At 43.7% G+C, this 22,773-nt stretch overlaps 9 non-coding genes across 9 annotated transcripts; all 9 read right to left on the bottom strand.

The window, feature by feature from the left end:
• Positions 1-8,186: 8,186 nt before the first annotated feature.
• On the bottom strand, positions 8,187-8,267 carry trnas-cga (transfer RNA serine (anticodon CGA)). Its single transcript has one exon. It is a non-coding gene; the product is annotated as a tRNA-Ser (tRNA).
• Positions 8,268-14,077: 5,810 nt separating this feature from the next.
• Positions 14,078-14,159, bottom strand: trnas-aga (transfer RNA serine (anticodon AGA)). Its single transcript has one exon. It is a non-coding gene; the product is annotated as a tRNA-Ser (tRNA).
• A 216-nt stretch (positions 14,160-14,375) lies between these two features.
• Positions 14,376-14,447, bottom strand: trnad-guc (transfer RNA aspartic acid (anticodon GUC)). The gene has a single exon. It is a non-coding gene; the product is annotated as a tRNA-Asp (tRNA).
• Positions 14,448-16,027: 1,580 nt separating this feature from the next.
• On the bottom strand, positions 16,028-16,109 carry trnas-aga (transfer RNA serine (anticodon AGA)). The gene has a single exon. It is a non-coding gene; the product is annotated as a tRNA-Ser (tRNA).
• Positions 16,110-16,325: 216 nt separating this feature from the next.
• Positions 16,326-16,397, bottom strand: trnad-guc (transfer RNA aspartic acid (anticodon GUC)). The gene has a single exon. It is a non-coding gene; the product is annotated as a tRNA-Asp (tRNA).
• Positions 16,398-17,977: 1,580 nt separating this feature from the next.
• trnas-aga (transfer RNA serine (anticodon AGA)) lies at positions 17,978-18,059 on the bottom strand. The gene has a single exon. It is a non-coding gene; the product is annotated as a tRNA-Ser (tRNA).
• Positions 18,060-20,224: 2,165 nt separating this feature from the next.
• Positions 20,225-20,296, bottom strand: trnad-guc (transfer RNA aspartic acid (anticodon GUC)). The gene has a single exon. It is a non-coding gene; the product is annotated as a tRNA-Asp (tRNA).
• Positions 20,297-21,876: 1,580 nt separating this feature from the next.
• On the bottom strand, positions 21,877-21,958 carry trnas-aga (transfer RNA serine (anticodon AGA)). The gene has a single exon. It is a non-coding gene; the product is annotated as a tRNA-Ser (tRNA).
• Positions 21,959-22,174: 216 nt separating this feature from the next.
• trnad-guc (transfer RNA aspartic acid (anticodon GUC)) lies at positions 22,175-22,246 on the bottom strand. The gene has a single exon. It is a non-coding gene; the product is annotated as a tRNA-Asp (tRNA).
• Between the last annotated feature and the right edge of the window lie 527 nt (positions 22,247-22,773).

Raw genomic sequence — 22,773 nt, 5'->3', positions numbered from 1 at the left:
TGAGGAGGACGCTAAGAGGCTGCAGGGTGAATTGGACAGATTAGGTGAGTGGGCAAATACATGGCAGATGCAGTATAATGTGGATAAATGTGAGGTTATCCATTTTGGGGGCAACAACACGAAGGTAGAATATTATCTGAATGGCGGAAAACTAGAAAAAGGGGAGGTGCAGTGAGACATTGGTGTTATGGTGCATCAGTCACTGAAAGTGGGCATGCAGGTACAGCAGGCGGTAAAGAAGGCAAATGATATGTTGGCCTTCGCAGCTAGATGATTTGAATATAGGAGCCAGGAGATCTTACTGCAGTTGTACAAGGCCTTAGTTTTGGTCTCCTAGTCTGAGGAAGGACGTTCTTGCTGTTGAGGGAGTGCAGCGAAGGTTCACCAGACTGATTCCAGGGATGGCAGGACTGACATATGAGGAGAGATTGGATCAACAAGGCCTTTAATCACTGGCGTTTAGAATGATGAGAGGGGATCTCATAGAATCATATACGATTCTGACGGGACTGCACAGGTTAGATTCGGGAAGAATGTTCTCGATGTTGGGGAAGTCAGAACCAGGGGACATAGTCTTAGGATAAGGGGTAGGCAATTTAGCAGTGAGATGAGTAGAAACTTTTTCACTCAGAGAGTTGTTGACCTGTGGAATTCCCTGCCGCAGAGAGTTGTTGAAGCCAGTTCATTGGATATATTCAAGAGGGAGTTATATATGGTCCTTACGGTTAAGTGGATGAAGTGGGATGGAGAGGAAAACAGGAAAGGGTAACTGAAAGAATGATCAGCCATGATAATATTGAATGGCGGTGCAGGCTCGAAGGGCCTAATGGCCTACTCCTGCAGTTATTTTCCATGTTTCTATGTTTCAAAAACAGAAAATGATGGAAATACTCATCAGATTAGAGTCAGGGACAAAATGAGACAGGCAAAGACACGGACAGGGAGGATGGGAAAGAGAGAGACAGTCAGACAGAGAGTCTGAGAGAATCGCATTGGAACAGAACTGGACACCGTGAGAAAGAGACAGATTGAGAGACAGAGACAAACAGAGAACCAGGCACAGACAGAGTGAGTCAGAGAGAGGCAGACTGAGGGAGACAAAGGCTCAAGCACACAAACACATACGCAGCTCTCTAAAGAGAGAAAGGCAGAGACTGAGATACACAGCTACATTTCACAATTTCATTTCATGATCGACTTAGAGCGTCACAGAGTTACAGAAAATTGCAGATTCAACAGATGAAAATCATGTATCACTGGGCAGGATGGGAAAAATCTCGGTTAAATTAAAGAGATTCTAGGATTGGGGTTCGAATCCACGCGGGAAAAACCCATTGAATTTTATGGCCAACGCCTTAACCACTCGCCCATCCTGGTCTTTGTAGCGTTTGGATTCTGTCTCTGTGAGAATGTGGGCTTCAGCTCCACCCCCACAGCAACACACACACATACACATCGGGTTTCAGTGAGCATTTACGAAAATGTTTAGTAATATTGACAAGGGCGCAACTCTCCTATTCTTTTTCGTGTAATGCTCTTGGAACTTTCACATCTAGCCGAGGTTGCAGACGGAGCTTCAATTTAACATTTCAGCTGAGGGTCAACAGCGTCAACAATGCAAAATTCCCCAAGTACTGCACTTGAGTGTCAGCAAAGATTATCTGCTCAAGTCTCAGGAGTGGGACTTACACACACAACCTCCCGATTCAGTCGAGAATAGAGCCAATGAACCAAGGCCGATACCAAAGATCACAACCGTATTATTTTCCCCAAGTTTTTAAAACATTTCCAGTACATACCACATTCATGGTGATGATTTGCATCGACAGTTGCACATACACAGATACATACATACAGATAGACATACACAGACACACACAAACACAATAACCAAAAATATACACGCATCAACATAGAAACATAGAAACATAGAAATTAGTTGCAGGAGCCTGCACCACCATTCTTTAAGATCATGGCTGATCTTTCAACCTCAGTACCCATTTCCTGTTTTCTCTCCATATCCCTTGAACCCTTGAGCCGTAAGGGCCATATCTAACTCCCTCTTGAATATATCTAACTAACTGGCCTGAACAACTTTCTATGGTAGAGAATTCCATAGGTTAACCACTCTCTGAGTGAAGACGTTTCTCCTCATCTCGGTCCTAAATGGCTTACCCCTTATTCTTAGACTGTGCCCCCTGGTTCTCGAACTCCCCAGTATCGGAAACATTCTTCCTGCCTCTCACTTGTCAAATTTCATAAGAATTGTATTTGTTTCTATGAGATCCCCTCTCATTCTTCTAAACTCCAGTGGATACCAGCCCAGTTGATCCAGTCTCTGCTCATATGTCAGTCCTGCCATCCCGGGAATAATGCTGGTGAACCTTCGCTGTACTCCCTCAATAGCAAGGACTTCCTTCCTCTGATTCGGAAACCAAAACTGAACACAATATTCCAGGAGTGGCCTCACCAAGGCACTGTACAACTGCAGTGAAACCTCCCTGCTCCTATACTCAAATCTTCTCGCTATGAAGGCGAACATGCCATTTGCATTCTTCACTGCCTGCTGCACTTGCATACCAATAATCAATGACTGATGTACCATGACACCCAGATCAAGATATACACAGGTTGCCTTAGACAAATAGATGGATAGACAGGCAGGGTCACTGTCGCTACTTTGTCTGGCTTTTGCGTTTTTCAGTCGAGAATGCTGCCACTGAACCAAAGCCGATACCAAAGTTCACAACCGTATTATTGTCCCCAAGTCTTTTTGAAAAGTTCCAGGACATACCAAATTCATGGTGATGATTTCTACAGACAGTTGCACATACACAGAGACATATATACAGATAGACAGACACAGAGACACACACATACATACATAACCAAAAATATACATGCACCAACGGACATGCACAGATGCCTGCGACATCTCGAGGGATATACAGGCTGAGTCCCTGTCGCTACTTTGGCTGATGTTTGCGTTTTTCTATCCGTATGTATCGTGAATATTGCAGATTAATAACAATGAGAAATAGATGTCAGTGTTGAAAGGTTTGGGACGTTATTCCACCGATCTCAGGATTAGTTTTGCAAAAACCTGGTTAAATTGTAGAGAATCATAGCCGGTAGGATTCGAACCTGAGCGCCGAAAACCCAAAGGATTTCAAGCCAATCGCATTAACCACTCGACCACAACTACGGCTCTAGCACTTTAAATGTTACTCAGAAAAAACTCAGTCATCCATCTCTGTGCAGCAGACGGCCACAGAATCCTGAAAAAGTCTCTGTTTGCAAAAAATCTGGAAGAGGCAATCGCCTCTTGCTGTATTTTTACTGTTCTATATTGTTCTGGAACTTTTTAATATGAATATATACCAAGAAACAGAAGTAAAATTTGACATTTTGAAAAAACTGCTTTTCCATCGGGGAATTGAACCCGGTTCTATTGCTTAACAGGGGAGAAAAATCACGACTACACGGACGAAGGTACGGGCGATGTCAGAGCAGTCATCGAGCTGTGAACAGAAGTCGACAGACACATTGAGAGACAGAGACAAACCGACAAACAGGGAGAGATAGACAGCGATAGAGGGACAACGAGAGGCAGAAAGTGTGAGACTGAAAAGTCAGGCAGACTCTGAGAAAAAGACTCAAACGCCTACATATACAGAGATGTGTGTGTGTGATCAATAAAGAGAGAGAGGGAAAGAGTGAAAGAAAGACAATGATAAAGACAGTGACAAGGAGAGAGACAGATAGAGAGAGAACGACAGGTCGAGAGAGAGACAAAGATATAAACAGAAAATGATGGAAATACTCAGCAGGTTAGAGACAGGAACTACCAGCGACAGGCAAAGAGAGGCAGATAGGCAGAAACATAGACAGACAGAGATGATGGGAAAGAGTGAGACAGTCAGACAGAGAGACTGAGAGAATCCCATTCGAACGGAACTGGACACCATGAGAAAGTGACAGACACATTGAGAACCAGAGACAAACAGGGAAACGGGGACAGACAGACAGCGAGATAGAGACAAAGAGAGACAGAAAGTTTGAGACTGAAAGGGAGGATCAGACTGAATGAGAAAAAGACTCAAACACATATATACACAGAGATGTATTTGCGTGCTCCATTAAGAGAGGGAGGAAAATAGTGATGGAATGACAGAGAAAAGGACAGGGACAAAGAGAGAGACAAAGAGGGCGACAGATAGAGAGAAAGACAGATAGAGAGAGAGACATAGAGACAAAAACAGAACATAATGGAAATATTTATCAGGTTAGAGACAGGGATTAACTGAAACAGGCAAAGACATGGACAGACAGAGATAATGGGACAGAGATAGGCAGTCAGACTGAGAGTCTGAGAGAATCCCATTGCAACAGAACGAGACACCGTGAGAAAGAGACAGATTGAGAGACAGGGACAAACAGAGAAACAGGGACAGAAAGAGTGTGTCAGAGAGAGGCAGACTGAGAGAGACAAAGACTCAAATACATTCACAGCTCTCTAAAGAGAGAGAGTGGCAGAGACCGAGCAACACAGATACATTTCACAATGTCATTTCATTGTCGGCTCAGAATGTCACATCGTTGCAGAAAATTGGAGATTCAGCAGATGAAAATCGGGTATCACTCGGCAGGATGGGAAAAATCTCTGTTTAATTAAGGAATTACCAGGATTGGGGTTTGAACCCACGCGAGTATATACTCCATTAGATCTTAAATCCAACGCCTTTGGAACTCGGCCATCCTGGTCCTGATCCTGTCAATGGTTGGACTCTGCCTCTGTGAGAATCTGGGCTTCAGCTCCACCCCCACAGCGACACACAGACACAGAGGATTTCAGGGAGCATTTACGAACTTTTTTCGTAATATTGACACGGGCGCAACTCTCCTATTCTTTTCCGACTAAGGCTCTGGGAACTTTTACATCCACCCGAGGGTGCAAATGGAGCTTCAATTTAAAATTTCAGCCGATGGTCAACAGCTTCAACAATGCAAAATGCCCCAAATACTGCATTTGAGTGTCATCCAAGATGATGTGTTCTAGTCTCAGGAGTGAGACTTACACACACAACCTCCTGATTCAGTCGAGAATGGAGCCACTGAACCAAAACCGATACCAAAGATCACAACCGTATTACTTTCCCCAAGTGTTTTAAAAATTCCGGGACGTGCCAAATTCATGGTGATGATTTACACAGACAGTTGCACATACACAGAGACATACATACAGATAGACATACACAGACACGCGCACGCACAATAAAAAACATATATACATGCATCAACATAGAAATTAGTTGCAGGAATATGCCATTCGGCCCTTCGAGCCTGCACCACCATTCAATAAGATCATGGCTCATCATTCAACCTCAGTACCCCTTTCCTGCTTTCTCTCCACACCACTTGATCTCTTTAGCCATAAGGGCCATATCTAACTCCCTTTTGAATATATCTAATGAACTGGCCTCAACGACTTTCTGCGGTAGAAAATTTCACAGGTTAACCACTCTCTGAGTGAAGAAGTTTCTCCTCATCTCGGTCATAAATGGCTTACCCCTTATTTTTAGACTGTAATCCTTGGTCTCAAACTCCCCAGCAATGAGAACATTCTTACAGCCTCCAATCTCGTCAGAATTTTATATGTTTCTGTGAGATCCCCTTTCATTCTTCTAAACTCCAGTGGATACCAGCCCAGTTGAGCCAGTCTCTTCTCATATGTCAATCCTGCCATCCCGGGAATCATGCTGGTGAACCTTCGCTGTACTCCCTCAATAGCAAGGACGTCCTTCCTCAGATTCGGGGACCAAACCTGAACACAATATTCCAGGTGTGACCTCACCAAGGCCCTGTACAACTGCAGTAATATCTTCCTGCTCCCATACTCAAACCCCCGAGCTATGAAGGCGATCATGCCATGTGTTTTCTTCACCGCCTGCTGCACCGACATGCCAACTTTCAATGACTGATGTACCATGACACTCAGATCAAGATATACACAGGTTGCCTTAGACAAATAGATGGATAGACAGGCAGGGTCACTGAGGCTACTTTGGCTCGTTTTTGCGTTTTTCTATCCGAATATATCGTGAATACTGCAGATTAATGTAAGAAAGAAAACAGCAGCTGCATCGAAAGATGTGGGACGTTGCTCTATCTATCTCAGAATCAGTTTTGCAGTAACGTGGTTAAATTGTGAAACAGAATGAAATATGTTGAGAAACATAGTCGGCATGATTCAAAACTGCGCAGAGAAACCCCGATGGATTTTTTGTCTATTGTCTTACCCACTCAGCCACGACTACTAGCTCGCTGCATCATTCAATGTTACTCAGATAAAACTCAGTCATCCATCTCTGTGCAGCAGGCGGCCAAAGACTCCTGAAAAATTCTCCGTTTGCTAAAAATCTGGACGAGGCAATCTCCTCTACCTGTATTTTTACAGTTCGATATTGCTCTGGAACTTTTTAATATGAATCTCTTCCAAGAAACAGAAGTAAAATTCTACATTTTGAAACAACTGCCTCCCCGTCAGGGAATTGAACCCCGGTCTCCCACGTGACAGGCGGGGATATTCACCACGATACTAACGAGGAACTGACGTGTACCAGTTTTGTCAAAGCAGGAATCGAGCCACTGTGAACAGAACTGGACACCATGCGAAGTCGACAGAGACATTGAGAGACAGAGACAAACCGACAAACAGGGAGGGACAGACAGCGAGATAGAGACAACGAGAGACAGAAAGTGTGAGACTGAGAAGGAAAGGCAGACTGAGTGAGAAAAAGAGTCAAACAAATACATATACAGAGATGTGTGTGTGTGATCTATTAGAGAGAGGGAAAGAGTGATAGAACGACAATGATAAAGACTGTGACAAGGAGAGAGACAGATGGAGAGAGAGCGATAGAGACTAAAACAGAAAATGATGGAAATACTTCTCAGCTTTCAGGCAGGGACTAACAGAGGCAGGCAAAGACATGGACAGATCGAAATGATGGGAAAGAGAGAGCCAGTCAGACAAAGAGTCTGAGAGAATCCCATTGGAACAGACGTGGCACCGTGAGAAAGAGACAGCTTGAGAGGCAGAGACAAACAGAGAAACAGGGACAGACAGAGTGAGTCAGACTGAGAGAGACAAAGACTCAAACATACAAACACATACACAACTCTCTGAAGAGAGAGAGAGAGGCAGAGACAGAGCAACACAGATACATTTCACAATTTCATTTCATTATCCGTCCAGAGTGTCACATTGTTACAGAAAATTGCTGATTTATCGATGAAAATCCGGTCTCACTGATCAGAATGGGAGGAAATCCGTGTTAAATTAAACAGATACCAGGAGTGAGGTACGAACCCACTCGAGAAAAACTCATTGAATTTTAAGGCCAACGCCTCAACCACTCGGCTATCCTGGTCCTGTGAGAACCTGTATTCTGTCTCTGTGAGAATCTTGGCTTCAACCCCAACCTCACATACAAACACATGCACATCGGCTTTCAGTGAGCATTTACGAACATTTTTAGTAATATTGAGACGGGGGCAACTCTCCTATTCTTTTTCGAGCAATGCACTGGGAAGTTTCATATCCACCCGAGGGTGCAGACGGAGCTTCAATTTAACATTTCATCCGAAAGTCAACAGCTTCAACATTGCAAAATTCCCCATGTGCTGCACTTGAGTGTTAGCCAAGATGATAATGCTCAAGTCTCAGAAGTGCGACTTGAACACACAAACTCCCGATTCAGTCGAAAATGCTGCCACTGAATCAAAGCCGATACAAAAGTTCACAACCTTTTTATTTCCCCAAGTCTTTTTTATAAGTTCCAGGACATACCAAATTCATGATGATGATTTCCACAGACAGTTGCACACACACAGAGACATATATAGAGATAGACAGACACAGAGACACACACACACATAACCAAAAATGTGCACGCACCAACGGGCATGCACAGATGCCTCAGACATCTCGAGGGATAGACAGGCTGAATCACTGTCGCAACTTTGATTGATGATTGCGATTTTTGAAACGGATATATCGTGAATATTGCAGATTAATAAAAATGAGAAAAAAATGTCAGTGTTAAACGTTATTCCATCTGTCTCAGGATCAGTTTGGCAGAGAACCGGTTAAATTGTGAAATGGAATAAAAAATGCTGATAATCGTAGTCGGCAGGATTCGAACCTGCGCGGGATAACCCAATGGATTTCGAGTCCATCGCCTTAACCACTCGGCCACGACTACTGCGTCGCTGCCTTTTTAAACGTTACTCAGAAAAAACTCAGTCATCCATCTCTGTGCAGCAGACGGACAAAGACTCCTGAAAAATTCTCCGTTTGCTAAAAATCTTGACGAGGCAATCGCCTCCACCTGTATTTTTACAGTTCGATATTGCTCTGGAACTTTTAAATATGAATCTCTTCCAAGAAACAGAAGTAAAATTCTACATTTTGAAACAACTGCCTCCCCGTCGGGAAATTGAACCCCGGACTCCCGCGTGATAGGCAGGGATACTCACCACTTTACTAACGAGGAACTAACATGTGCCAGTTCTGTCAGAGCAGGAATCGATTCACTGTGAACAGAACTGGACACCATGAGAAGTCGACAGACACATTGAGAGACAGAGACAAACCGACAAACAGGGAGAGACAGACACCGAGATAGAGACAACGAGAGACAGAAAGTGTGAGACTGAGAAGGAGAGGCAGACTGAGTGAGAAAAAGACTCAAACATATACATATACAGAGATGTGTGTGTGTGATCTATTAAGAGAGAGAGGGAAAGAGTGATAGAAAGATAATGATAAAGACAGTTACAAGGAGAGAGACAGATGGAGAGAGAGCGATAGAGACTAAAACAGAAAATGATCGAAATACTTCTCAGCTTACAGGCAGGGACTAACAGAGACAGGCAAAGACATGGACAGACCGAAATGATGGGAAAGAGAGAGCCAGTCAGACAAAGAGTCTGAGAGAATCCCATTGGAACAGACGTGGCACCGTGAGAAAGAGACAGATTGAGAGACAGAGACAAACAGAGAAACAGGGACAGACAGAGTGAGTCAGACTGAGAGAGACAAAGACTCAAACATACAAACACATACACAACTCTCTGAAGAGAGAGAGAGAGGCAGAGACCGAGCGACACAGATATATTTCACAATTTCATTTCATTATCGGTTCAGAGTGTCACATTGTTACAGAAAATTGCTGATTCACCGATGAAAATCCGGTCTCACTGATCAGAATGGGAGGAAATCCGTGTTAAATTAAACAGATACCAGGAGTGAGGTACGAACCCACTCGAGAAAAACTCATTGAATTTTAAGGCCAACGCCTCAACCACTCGGGTATCCTGGTCCTGTGAGAACCTGCATTCTGTCTCTCTGAGAATCTGGACTTCAACCCCAACCCCACATACAAACACATGCACATCGGCTTTCAGTGAGCATTTACGAACATTTTTAGCAATATTGAGACGGGGGCAACTCTCCTAATCTTTTTCGAGTAATGCACTGGGAACTTTCATATCCACCCGAGGGTGCAGACGGAGCTTCAATTTAACATTTCTTCCGAAAGTCAACAGCTTCAACATTGCAAAATTCCCCAAGTGCTGCACTTGAGTGTTAGCCAAGATGATAATGCTCAAGTCTCAGAAGTGCGACTTGAACAGACAAACTCCCGATTCAGTCGAGAATGCTGCCACTGAACCAAAGCCGATACAAAAGTTCACAACCTTATTATTTCCCCCAAGTCTTTTTTATAAGTTCCAGGACATACCAAATTCATGGTGATGATTTGCACAGACAGTTGCACATACACAGAGACATATATAGAGATAGCCAGACACAGAGACACGCACACACATATCCAAAAATGTGCACGCACCAACGGGCATGCACAGACGGGCAGCCTTCGTCATCTCGAGGGATAGACAGGCTGAATCACTGTCGCAACTTTCACTGATGTTTGCGATTTTTGAAACGGATGCATCGTGAATATTGCAGATTAATAAAAATGAGAAAAAAATGTCAGTGTTGAAAGGTGTGGGACGTTATTCCATCTATCTCAGGATCAGTTTGGCAGAGAACCGGTTAAATTATGAAATGGAATGAAAAATGCTGAAAATCGTAGTCGGCAGGATTCGAACCTGAGCGGGGTAATTTAATTGATTCCTAGCCCATCGCCTTAACCACTCGGCCACGACTAGTGCTTCGCTGCATTTTTAAACGTTACTTAGGAAAAATTCAGTCATCCATCTCTGTGCAGCAGACGGCCAAAGACTCCTGAAAAATTCTGCATTTGCTAAAAATCTGGACGAGGCAATCTCCTCTACCTGTATTTTTACAGTTCGATATTGCTCTGGAACTTTTTAATATGAATCTCTTCCAAGAAACAGAAGTAAAATTCTACATTTTGAAACAACTGCCTCCCCGTCGGGGAATTGCATTTCGGTCTCCCGTGTGACAGGCGGGGATACTCACCATTATACTAAAGAGGAACTGACGTGTGGCAGTTCTGTCAGAGCAGGAATCGAGCTACTGTGAACAGAACTGGACACCATGAGAAGTCGACAGACACATTGAGAGACAGAGACAAAACGACAAACAGGGAGAGACAGACACCGAGATAGAGACAACGAGAGACAGAAAGTGTGAGACTCAGAAGGAGAGGCAGATTGGGTGAGAAAAAGACACAAACACATACAGAGACAGAGATTTGTGTGTTTGATCTATTAAGAGAGAAAGGGAAAGAGTGAGAGAAAGACAATGATAAAGACAGTGACAAGGAGAGAGACAGATAGAGAGAAAGAGATAGAAACTAAAACAGAAAATGATGGAAATACTTCTCAGGTTAGAGGCAGGGACTAACAGAGACAGGCAAAGAAATGGACAGACCGAAATGATGGGAAAGAGAGCGCCAGTCAGACAAAGAATCTGAGAGAATCCCATTGGAACAGACGTGGGCACCGTGAGAAAGAGACAGATTGAGAGACTGAGACAAACGGAGAAACAGGGACAGACAGAGTGAGTCAGACTGAGAGAGACAAAGACTCAGACATACAAATACATACACAGCTCTGTGGAGAGAGAGAGAGAGGCAGAGACCGAGCGACACAGATACATTTCACAATTTCATTTCATTATCGGTTCAGAGTGACACATAGTTACAGAAAATTGTTGATTCAACCGATGAAAATCGGACATCACTGATCAGAATGGGAGGAAATCTGTGTTAAAATAAATAGAAACCAGGAGTGGGGAAGAACCCACGGTGGAAAACCCTTTGAAGTTTAAGGCCAACGACATAACCACTCGGTTATCCTGGCCCTGTGAGAGCTTGGATTTTGTCTCTGTGACAAACTGGGCTTCAACCCCAACCCCACATACAAACACATGCACACAGTCTTTTAGTGAGCATTTACGAACATTTTGAGGAATATTGACACGAGGGCAACTCTCCTACTCTGTTTCGAGTAATGCTCTGGGACCTTTCATATCCACCCGAGGGTGCAGACGGAGCTTCAATTTAACATTTCATCCGAAAGTCAACAGCTTCAACATTGCAAAATTCCCCAAGTGCTGCACTTGAGTGTTAGCCAAGATGATATGCTCAAGTCCAAGGAGTGCGACTTGAACACACAAACTTCTGATTCTGTCGAGAATGCTGCCACTGAACCTAAGCCGATACAAAAGTTCACAACCGTATTATTTTCCCCAAGTCTTTTTTATAAGTTCCAGGACATACTAAATTCGTATGATGATTTGCACAGACAGTTGCACATACACAGAGACATATATAGAGATAGCCAGACACAGAGACACGCACACACATATCCAAAAATGTGCACGCACCAACGGACATGCACAGACGGGCAGCCTTCGTCATCTCGAGGGATAGACAGGCTGAATCACTGTCGCAACTTTCACTGATGTTTGCGATTTTTGAAACGGATGCATCGTGAATATTGCAGATTAATAAAAATGAGAAAAAAATGTCAGTGTTGAAAGGTGTGGGACGTTATTCCATCTATCTCAGGATCAGTTTGGCAGAGAACCGGTTAAATTATGAAATGGAATGAAAAATGCTGAAAATCGTAGTCGGCAGGATTCGAACCTGAGCGGGGTAATTTAATTGATTCCTAGCCCATCGCCTTAACCACTCGGCCACGACTAGTGCTTCGCTGCATTTTTAAACGTTACTTAGGAAAAATTCAGTCATCCATCTCTGTGCAGCAGACGGCCAAAGACTCCTGAAAAATTCTGCATTTGCTAAAAATCTGGACGAGGCAATCTCCTCTACCTGTATTTTTACAGTTCGATATTGCTCTGGAACTCTTTAATATGAATCTCTTCCAAGAAACAGAAGTAAAATTCTACATTTTGAAACAACTGCCTCCCCGTCGGGGAATTGCACCTCGGTCTCCCGTGTGACAGGCGGGGATACTCACCATTATACTAAAGAGGAACTGACGTGTGGCAGTTCTGTCAGAGCAGGAATCGAGCTACTGTGAACAGAACTGGACACCATGAGAAGTCGACAGACACATTGAGAGACAGAGACAAAACGACAAACAGGGAGAGACAGACACCGAGATAGAGACAACGAGAGACAGAAAGTGTGAGACTCAGAAGGAGAGGCAGATTGGGTGAGAAAAAGACACAAACACATACAGAGACAGAGATTTGTGTGTTTGATCTATTAAGAGAGAAAGGGAAAGAGTGAGAGAAAGACAATGATAAAGACAGTGACAAGGAGAGAGACAGATAGAGAGAAAGAGATAGAAACTAAAACAGAAAATGATGGAAATACTTCTCAGGTTAGAGGCAGGGACTAACAGAGACAGGCAAAGAAATGGACAGACCGAAATGATGGGAAAGAGAGCGCCAGTCAGACAAAGAATCTGAGAGAATCCCATTGGAACAGACGTGGGCACCGTGAGAAAGAGACAGATTGAGAGACTGAGACAAACGGAGAAACAGGGACAGACAGAGTGAGTCAGACTGAGAGAGACAAAGACTCAGACATACAAACACATACACAGCTCTGTGGAGAGAGAGAGAGAGGCAGAGACCGAGCGACACAGATACATTTCACAATTTCATTTCATTATCGGTTCAGAGTGACACATAGTTACAGAAAATTGTTGATTCAACCGATGAAAATCGGACATCACTGATCAGAATGGGAGGAAATCTGTGTTAAAATAAATAGAAACCAGGAGTGGGGAAGAACCCACGGTGGAAAACCCTTTGAAGTTTAAGGCCAACGACATAACCACTCGGTTATCCTGGCCCTGTGAGAGCTTGGATTTTGTCTCTGTGACAAACTGGGCTTCAACCCCAACCCCACATACAAACACATGCACATAGTCTTTTAGTGAGCATTTACGAACATTTTGAGGAATATTGACACGAGGGCAACTCTCCTACTCTGTTTCGAGTAATGCTCTGGGACCTTTCATATCCACCCGAGGGTGCAGACGGAGCTTCAATTTAACATTTCATCCGAAAGTCAACAGCTTCAACATTGCAAAATTCCCCAAGTGCTGCACTTGAGTGTTAGCCAAGATGATATGCTCAAGTCCAAGGAGTGCGACTTGAACACACAAACTTCTGATTCTGTCGAGAATGCTGCCACTGAACCTAAGCCGATACAAAAGTTCACAACCGTATTATTTTCCCCAAGTCTTTTTTATAAGTTCCAGGACATACTAAATTCGTATGATGATTTCCACTGACAGTTGCACATACACAGAGACAAAAATAGAGATAGACAGACACAGAGACACACATAACCAAAAATTTACACGCACCAACGGGCATGCACAGATGCCTTAGCCATCTCGAGGGATAGACAGGCTGAATCACTGTCGCAACTTTGACTGATTGTTGCGATTTTTTAAACGGATGTATCGTGAATATTGCAGATTAATAAAAATGAGAACAAATGTCAGTGTTGAAAGATGTGGGACGTTATTCCAATTATCACATGATCAGTTTGGTAGAGAACTGGTTAAATTGTGAAATGGAATGAAAAATGCTGAGAATCGTAGTCGGCAGGATTCGAACCTGCGTGGGAAAATCCCAATGGATTTCTAGTCCATCGCCTTAACCACTCGGCCACGACTACTGTGTCGCTGGCTTTTTAAACGTTACTCCGAAAAAACTCAGTCCTCCATCTCTGTGCAGCAGACGGCCAAAGAATCCTGAAAAAGTCTCCGTTTGCTAAAAATCTGGAAGAGGCAAACTCCTCTACCTGTATTTTCACAGTTCGATTTCGCACTGGAATTTTTAACATGTATCTACCAAGAAACAGAAGTAAAAATCAACATTTTGAAACATCTGCCTCCCCGTCGGGGAATTGAACCCCGGTCTCCCGCGTGACAGGCGGGGATACTCACCACTATACTAACGAGGAACTGACGGATAGCTGCTCTGTCGGAGCAGGAATCGAGCTGTGAACAGAACTGGACACCATGAGAAGTCGACAGACACATTGAGAGACAGAGACAAACCGACAAACAGGGAGAGACAGACACCGAGATAGAGACAACGAGAGACAGAAAGTGTGAGACTGAGAAGGAGAGGCAGATTGGGTGAGAAAAAGACACAAACACATACAGAGACAGAGATTTGTGTGTTTGATCTATTAAGAGAGAAAGGGAAAGAGTGAGAGAAAGACAATGATAAAGACAGTGACAAGGAGAGAGACAGATAGAGAGAAAGAGATAGAGACTAAAACAGAAAATGATGGAAATGATTCTCAGGTTAGAGGCAGGGGCTAACAGAGACAGGCAAAGAAATGGACAGACCGAAATGATGGGAAAGAGAGAGCCAGTCAGACAAAGAATCTGAGAGAATCCCATTGGAACAGACGTGGGCACCGTGAGAAAGAGACAGATTGAGAGACTGAGACAAACGGAGAAACAGGGACAGACAGAGTGAGTCAGACTGAGAGAGACAAAGACTCAGACATACAAACACATACACAGCTCTGTGGAGAGAGAGAGAGAGGCAGAGACCGAGCGACACAGATACATTTCACAATTTCATTTCATTATCGGTTCAGAGTGACACATAGTTACAGAAAATTGTTGATTCAACCGATGAAAATCGGACATCACTGATCAGAATGGGAGGAAATCTGTGTTAAAATAAATAGAAACCAGGAGTGGGGAAGAACCCACGGTGGAAAACCCTTTGAAGTTTAAGGCCAACGACATAACCACTCGGTTATCCTGGCCCTGTGAGAGCTTGGATTCTGTCTCTGTGACAAACTGGGCTTCAACCCCAACCCCACATACAAACACATGCACATAGTCTTTTAGTGAGCATTTACGAACATTTTGAGGAATATTGACACGAGGGCAACTCTCCTACTCTGTTTCGAGTAATGCTCTGGGACCTTTCATATCCACCCGAGGGTGCAGACGGAGCTTCAATTTAACATTTCATCCGAAAGTCAACAGCTTCAACATTGCAAAATTCCCCAAGTGCTGCACTTGAGTGTTAGCCAAGATGAAATGCTCAAGTCCAAGGAGTGCGACTTGAACACACAAACTTCTGATTCAGTCGAGAATGCTGCCACTGAACCTAAGCCGATACAAAAGTTCACAACCGTATTATTTTCCCCAAGTCTTTTTTATAAGTTCCAGGACATACTAAATTCGTATGATGATTTCCACTGACAGTTGCACATACACAGAGACAAAAATAGAGATAGACAGACACAGAGACACACATAACCAAAGATTTACACGCACCAACGGGCATGCACAGATGCCTTAGCCATCTCGAGGGATAAACAGGCTGAATCACTGTCGCAACTTTGACTGATTGTTGCGATTTTTTAAACGGATGTATCGTGAATATTGCAGATTAATAAAAATGAGAACAAATGTCAGTGTTGAAAGGTGTGGGACGTTATTCCAATTATCACATGATCAGTTTGGTAGAGAACTGGTTAAATTGTGAAATGGAATGAAAAATGCTGAGAATCGTAGTCGGCAGGATTCGAACCTGCGCGGGAAAATCCCAATGGATTTCTAGTCCATCGCCTTAACCACTCGGCCACGACTACTGTGTCGCTGGCTTTTTAAACGTTACTCCGAAAAAACTCAGTCCTCCATCTCTGTGCAGCAGACGGCCAAAGAATCCTGAAAAAGTCTCCGTTTGGTAAAAATCTGGAAGAGGCAAACTCCTCTACCTGTATTTTCACAGTTCGATTTCGCTCTGGAATTTTTAACATGTATCTACCAAGAAACAGAAGTAAAAATCAACATTTTGAAACATCTGCCTCCCCGTCGGGGAATTGAACCCCGGTCTCCCGCGTGACAGGCGGGGATACTCACCACTATACTAACGAGGAACTGACGGATAGCTGCTCTGTCGGAGCAGGAATCGAGCTGTGAACAGAACTGGACACCATGAGAAGTCGACAGACACATTGAGAGACAGAGACAAACCGACAAACAGGGAGAGACAGACACCGAGATAGAGACAACGAGAGACAGAAAGTGTGAGACTGAGAAGGAGAGGCAGATTGGGTGAGAAAAAGACACAAACACATACAGAGACAGAGATTTGTGTGTTTGATCTATTAAGAGAGAAAGGGAAAGAGTGAGAGAAAGACAATGATAAAGACAGTGACAAGGAGAGAGACAGATAGAGAGAAAGAGATAGAAACTAAAACAGAAAATGATGGAAATGATTCTCAGGTTAGAGGCAGGGGCTAACAGAGACAGGCAAAGAAATGGACAGACCGAAATGATGGGAAAGAGAGAGCCAGTCAGACAAAGAATCTGAGAGAATCCCATTGGAACAGACGTGGGCACCGTGAGAAAGAGACAGATTGAGAGACTGAGACAAACGGAGAAACAGGGACAGACAGAGTGAGTCAGACTGAGAGAGACAAAGACTCAGACATACAAACACATACACAGCTCTGTGGAGAGAGAGAGAGAGGCAGAGACCGAGCGACACAGATACATTTCACAATTTCATTTCATTATCGGTTCAGAGTGACACATAGTTACAGAAAATTGTTGATTCAACCGATGAAAATCGGACATCACTGATCAGAATGGGAGGAAATCTGTGTTAAAATAAATAGAAACCAGGAGTGGGGAAGAACCCACGGTGGAAAGCCCTTTGAAGTTTAAGGCCAACGACATAACCACTCGGTTATCCTGGCCCTGTGAGAGCTTGGATTCTGTCTCTGTGTCAAACTGGGCTTCAACCCCAACCCCACATACAAACACATGCACATAGTCTTTTAGTGAGCATTTACGAACATTTTGAGGAATATTGACACGAGGGCAACTCTCCTACTCTGTTTCGAGTAATGCTCTGGGACCTTTCATATCCACCCGAGGGTGCAGACGGAGCTTCAATTTAACATTTCATCCGAAAGTCAACAGCTTCAACATTGCAAAATTCCCCAAGTGCTGCACTTGAGTGTTAGCCAAGATGAAATGCTCAAGTCCAAGGAGTGCGACTTGAACACACAAACTTCTGATTCAGTCGAGAATGCTGCCACTGAACCTAAGCCGATACAAAAGTTCACAACCGTATTATTTTACCCAAGTCTTTTTTATAAGTTCCAGGACATACTAAATTCGTATGATGATTTCCACTGACAGTTGCACATACACAGAGACAAAAATAGAGATAGACAGACACAGAGACACACATAACCAAAAATTTACACGCACCAACGGGCATGCACAGATGCCTTAGCCATCTCGAGGGATAGACAGGCTGAATCACTGTCGCAACTTTGACTGATTGTTGCGATTTTTTAAACGGATGTATCGTGAATATTGCAGATTAATAAAAATGAGAACAAATGTCAGTGTTGAAAGGTGTGGGACGTTATTCCAATTATCACATGATCAGTTTGGTAGAGAACTGGTTAAATTGTGAAATGGAATGAAAAATGCTGAGAATCGTAGTCGGCAGGATTCGAACCTGCGCGGGAAAATCCCAATGGATTTCTAGTCCATCGCCTTAACCACTCGGCCATGACTATTATGTCGCTGGCTTTTTAAACGTTACTCCGAAAAAACTCAGTCCTCCATCTCTGTGCAGCAGACGGCCAAAGAATCCTGAAAAAGTCTCCGTTTGCTAAAAATCTGGAAGAGGCAAACTCCTCTACCTGTATTTTCACAGTTCGATTTCGCTCTGGAATTTTTAACATGTATCTACCAAGAAACAGAAGTAAAAATCAACATTTTGAAACATCTGCCTCCCCGTCGGCGAATTGAACCCCGCTCTCCCGCGTGACAGGCGGGGATACTCACCACTATACTAACGAGGAACTGACGGATAGCTGCTCTGTCGGAGCAGGAATCGAGCTGTGAACAGAACTGGACACCATGAGAAGTCGACAGACACATTGAGAGACAGAGACAAACCGACAAACAGGGAGAGACAGACACCGAGATAGAGACAACGAGAGACAGAAAGTGCGAGACTGAGAAGGAGAGGCAGATTGGGTGAGAAAAAGACACAAACACATACAGAGACAGAGATTTGTGTGTTTGATCTATTAAGAGAGAAAGGGAAAGAGTGAGAGAAAGACAATGATAAAGACAGTGACAAGGAGAGAGACAGATAGAGAGAAAGAGATAGAGACTAAAACAGAAAATGATGGAAATGATTCTCAGGTTAGCGGCAGGGGCTAACAGAGACAGGCAAAGAAATGGACAGACCGAAATGATGGGAAAGAGAGAGCCAGTCAGACAAAGAATCTGAGAGAATCCCATTGGAACAGACGTGGGCACCGTGAGAAAGAGACAGATTGAGAGACTGAGACAAACGGAGAAACAGGGACAGACAGAGTGAGTCAGACTGAGAGAGACAAAGACTCAGACATACAAACACATACACAGCTCTGTGGAGAGAGAGAGAGAGGCAGAGACCGAGCGACACAGATACATTTCACAATTTCATTTCATTATCGGTTCAGAGTGACACATAGTTACAGAAAATTGTTGATTCAACCGATGAAAATCGGACATCACTGATCAGAATGGGAGGAAATCTGTGTTAAAATAAATAGAAACCAGGAGTGGGGAAGAACCCACGGTGGAAAACCCTTTGAAGTTTAAGGCCAACGACATAACCACTCGGTTACCCTGGCCCTGTGAGAGTTTGGATTCTGTCTCTGTGACAAACTGGGCTTCAACCCCAACCCCACATACAAACACATGCACATAGTCTTTTAGTGAGCATTTACGAACATTTTGAGGAATATTGACACGGGGGCAACTCTCCTACTCTGTTTCGAGTAATGCTCTGGGACCTTTCATATCCACCCGAGGGTGCAGACGGAGCTTCAATTTAACATTTCATCCGAAAGTCAACAGCTTCAACATTGCAAAATTCCCCAAGTGCTGCACTTGAGTGTTAGCCAAGATGATATGCTCAAGTCCAAGGAGTGCGACTTGAACACACAAACTCCTGATTCAGTCGAGAATGCTGCCACTGAACCAAAGCCGATACAAAAGTTCACAACCGTATTATTTTCCCCAAGTCTTTTTTATAAGTTCCAGGACATACCAAATTCGTATGATGATTTCCACAGACAGTTGCACATACACAGAGACAAAAATAGAGATAGACAGACACAGAGACACACATAACCAAAAATTTACACGCACCAACGGGCATGCACAGATGCCTTCGCCATCTCGAGGGATAGACAGGCTGAATCACTGTCGCAACTTTGACTGATTGTTGCGATTTTTTAAACGGATGTATCGTGAATATTGCAGATTAATAAAAATGGAACAAATGTCAGTGTTGAAAGGTGTGGGACGTTATTCCAATTATCACATGATCAGTTTGGTAGAGAACTGGTTAAATTGTGAAATGGAATGAAAAATGCTGAGAATCGTAGTCGGCAGATTTCGAACCTGCGCGGGAAAATCCCAATGGGTTTCTAGTCCAACGCCTTAACCACTCGGCCACGACTACTGTGTCGCTGCCTTTTTAAACGTTACTCAGAAAAAACTCAGTCATCCATCTCTGTGCAGCAGACGGCCAAAGAATCCTGAAAAAGTCTCCATTTGCTAAAAATCTGGAAGAGGCAAACTCCTCTACCTGAATTTTCACAGTTCGATTTCGCTCTGGAATTTTTAACATTTATCTACCAAGAAACAGAAGTAAAAATCAACATTTTGAAACATCTGCCTCCCCGTCGGGGAATTGAACCCCGGTCTCCCGCGTGACAGGCGGAGATACTCAACACTATACTAACGAGGAACTGACGGATAGCTGCTCTGTCGGAGCAGGAATCGAGCTGTGAACAGAACTGGACACCATGAGAAGTCGACAGACACATTGAGAGACAGAGACAAACCGACAAACAGGGAGAGACAGACACCGAGATAGAGACAACGAGAGACAGAAAGTGTGAGACTGAGAAGGAGAGGCAGATTGGGTGAGAAAAAGACTCAAACACATACAGAGACAGAGATTTGTGTGTTTGATCTATTAAGAGAGAAAGGGAAAGAGTGAGAGAAAGACAATGATAAAGACAGTGACAAGGAGAGAGACAGATAGAGAGAAAGAGATAGAAACTAAAACAGAAAATGATGGAAATACTTCTCAGGTTAGAGGCAGGGACTAACAGAGACAGGCAAAGAAATGGACAGACCGAAATGATGGGAAAGAGAGCGCCAGTCAGACAAAGAATCTGAGAGAATCCCATTGGAACAGACGTGGGCACCGTGAGAAAGAGACAGATTGAGAGACTGAGACAAACGGAGAAACAGGGACAGACAGAGTGAGTCAGACTGAGAGAGACAAAGACTCAGACATACAAACACATACACAGCTCTGTGGAGAGAGAGAGAGAGGCAGAGACCGAGCGACACAGATACATTTCACAATTTCATTTCATTATCGGTTCAGAGTGACACATAGTTACAGAAAATTGTTGATTCAACCGATGAAAATCGGACATCACTGATCAGAATGGGAGGAAATCTGTGTTAAAATAAATATAAACCAGGAGTGGGGAAGAACCCACGGTGGAAAACCCTTTGAAGTTTAAGGCCAACGACATAACCACTCGGTTATCCTGGCCCTGTGAGAGCTTGGATTCTGTCTCTGTGACAAACTGGGCTTCAACCCCAACCCCACATACAAACACATGCACATAGTCTTTTAGTGAGCATTTACGAACATTTTGAGGAATATTGACACGAGGGCAACTCTCCTACCCTGTTTCGAGTAATGCTCTGGGACCTTTCATATCCACCCGAGGGTGCAGACGGAGCTTCAATTTAACATTTCATCCGAAAGTCAACAGCTTCAACATTGCAAAATTCCCCAAGTGCTGCACTTGAGTGTTAGCCAAGATGAAATGCTCAAGTCCAAGGAGTGCGACTTGAACACACAAACTCCTGATTCAGTCGAGAATGCTGCCACTGAACCAAAGCCGATACAAAAGTTCACAACCGTATTATTTTCCCCAAGTCTTTTTTATAAGTTCCAGGACATACCAAATTCGTATGATGATTTCCACACACAGTTGCACATACACAGAGACAAAAGTACAGATAGACAGACACAGAGACACACATAACCAAAAATTTACACGCACCAACGGGCATGCACAGATGCCTTAGCCATCTCGAGGGATAGACAGGCTGAATCACTGTCGCAACTTTGACTGATTGTTGCGATTTTTGAAACGGATGTATCGTGAATATTGCAGATTAATAAAAATGAGAACAAATGTCAGTGTTGAAAGGTGTGGGACGTTATTCCAATTATCACATGATCAGTTTGGTAGAGAACTGGTTAAATTGTGAAATGGAATGAAAAATGCTGAGAATCGTAGTCGGCAGGATTCGAACCTACGTGGGAAAATCCCAATGGATTTCTAGTCCATCGCCTTAACCACTCGGCCACGACTACTGTGTCGCTGGCTTTTTAAACGTTACTCAGAAAAAACTCAGTCATCCATCTCTGTGCAGCAGACGGCCAAAGAATCCTGAAAAAGTCTCCGTTTGCTAAAAATCTGGAAGAGGCAAACTCCTCTACCTGTATTTTCACAGTTCGATTTCGCTCCGGAATTTTTAACATGTATCTACCAAGAAACAGAAGTAAAAATCAACATTTTGAAAAATCTGCCTCCCCGTCGGGGAATTGAACCCCGGTCTCCCGCGTGACAGGCGGGGATACTCACCACTATATTAACGAGGAACTGACGGATAGCTGATCTGTCGGAGCAGGAATCGAGCTGTGAACAGAACTGGAAACCATGAGAAGTCGACAGACACATTGAGAGACAGAGACAAACCGACAAACAGGGAGAGACAGACACCGAGATAGAGACAACGAGAGACAGAAAGTGCGAGACTGAGAAGGAGAGGCAGATTGGGTGAGAAAAAGACACAAACACATACAGAGACTGAGAGTTGTGTGTTTGATCTATTAAGAGAGAAAGGGAAAGTGTGAGAGAAAGACAATGATAAAGACAGTGACAAGGAGAGAGACAGATAGAGAGAAAGAGATAGAGACTAAAACAGAAAATGATGGAAATGATTCTCAGGTTAGAGGCAGGGGCTAACAGAGACAGGCAAAGAAATGGACAGACCGAAATGATGGGAAAGAGAGAGCCAGTCAGACAAAGAATCTGAGAGAATCCCATTGGAACAGACGTGGGCACCGTGAGAAAGAGACAGATTGAGAGACTGAGACAAACGGAGAAACAGGGACAGACAGAGTGA

Source organism: Pristiophorus japonicus, chromosome 23, assembly GCF_044704955.1.
Source record: "Pristiophorus japonicus isolate sPriJap1 chromosome 23, sPriJap1.hap1, whole genome shotgun sequence".
Taxonomy (NCBI): Eukaryota; Metazoa; Chordata; class Chondrichthyes; family Pristiophoridae; genus Pristiophorus; species Pristiophorus japonicus.
The sequence above is the reverse complement of the archived record's forward strand: the minus strand, read 5'-3'. Positions and strand labels throughout refer to the sequence as shown.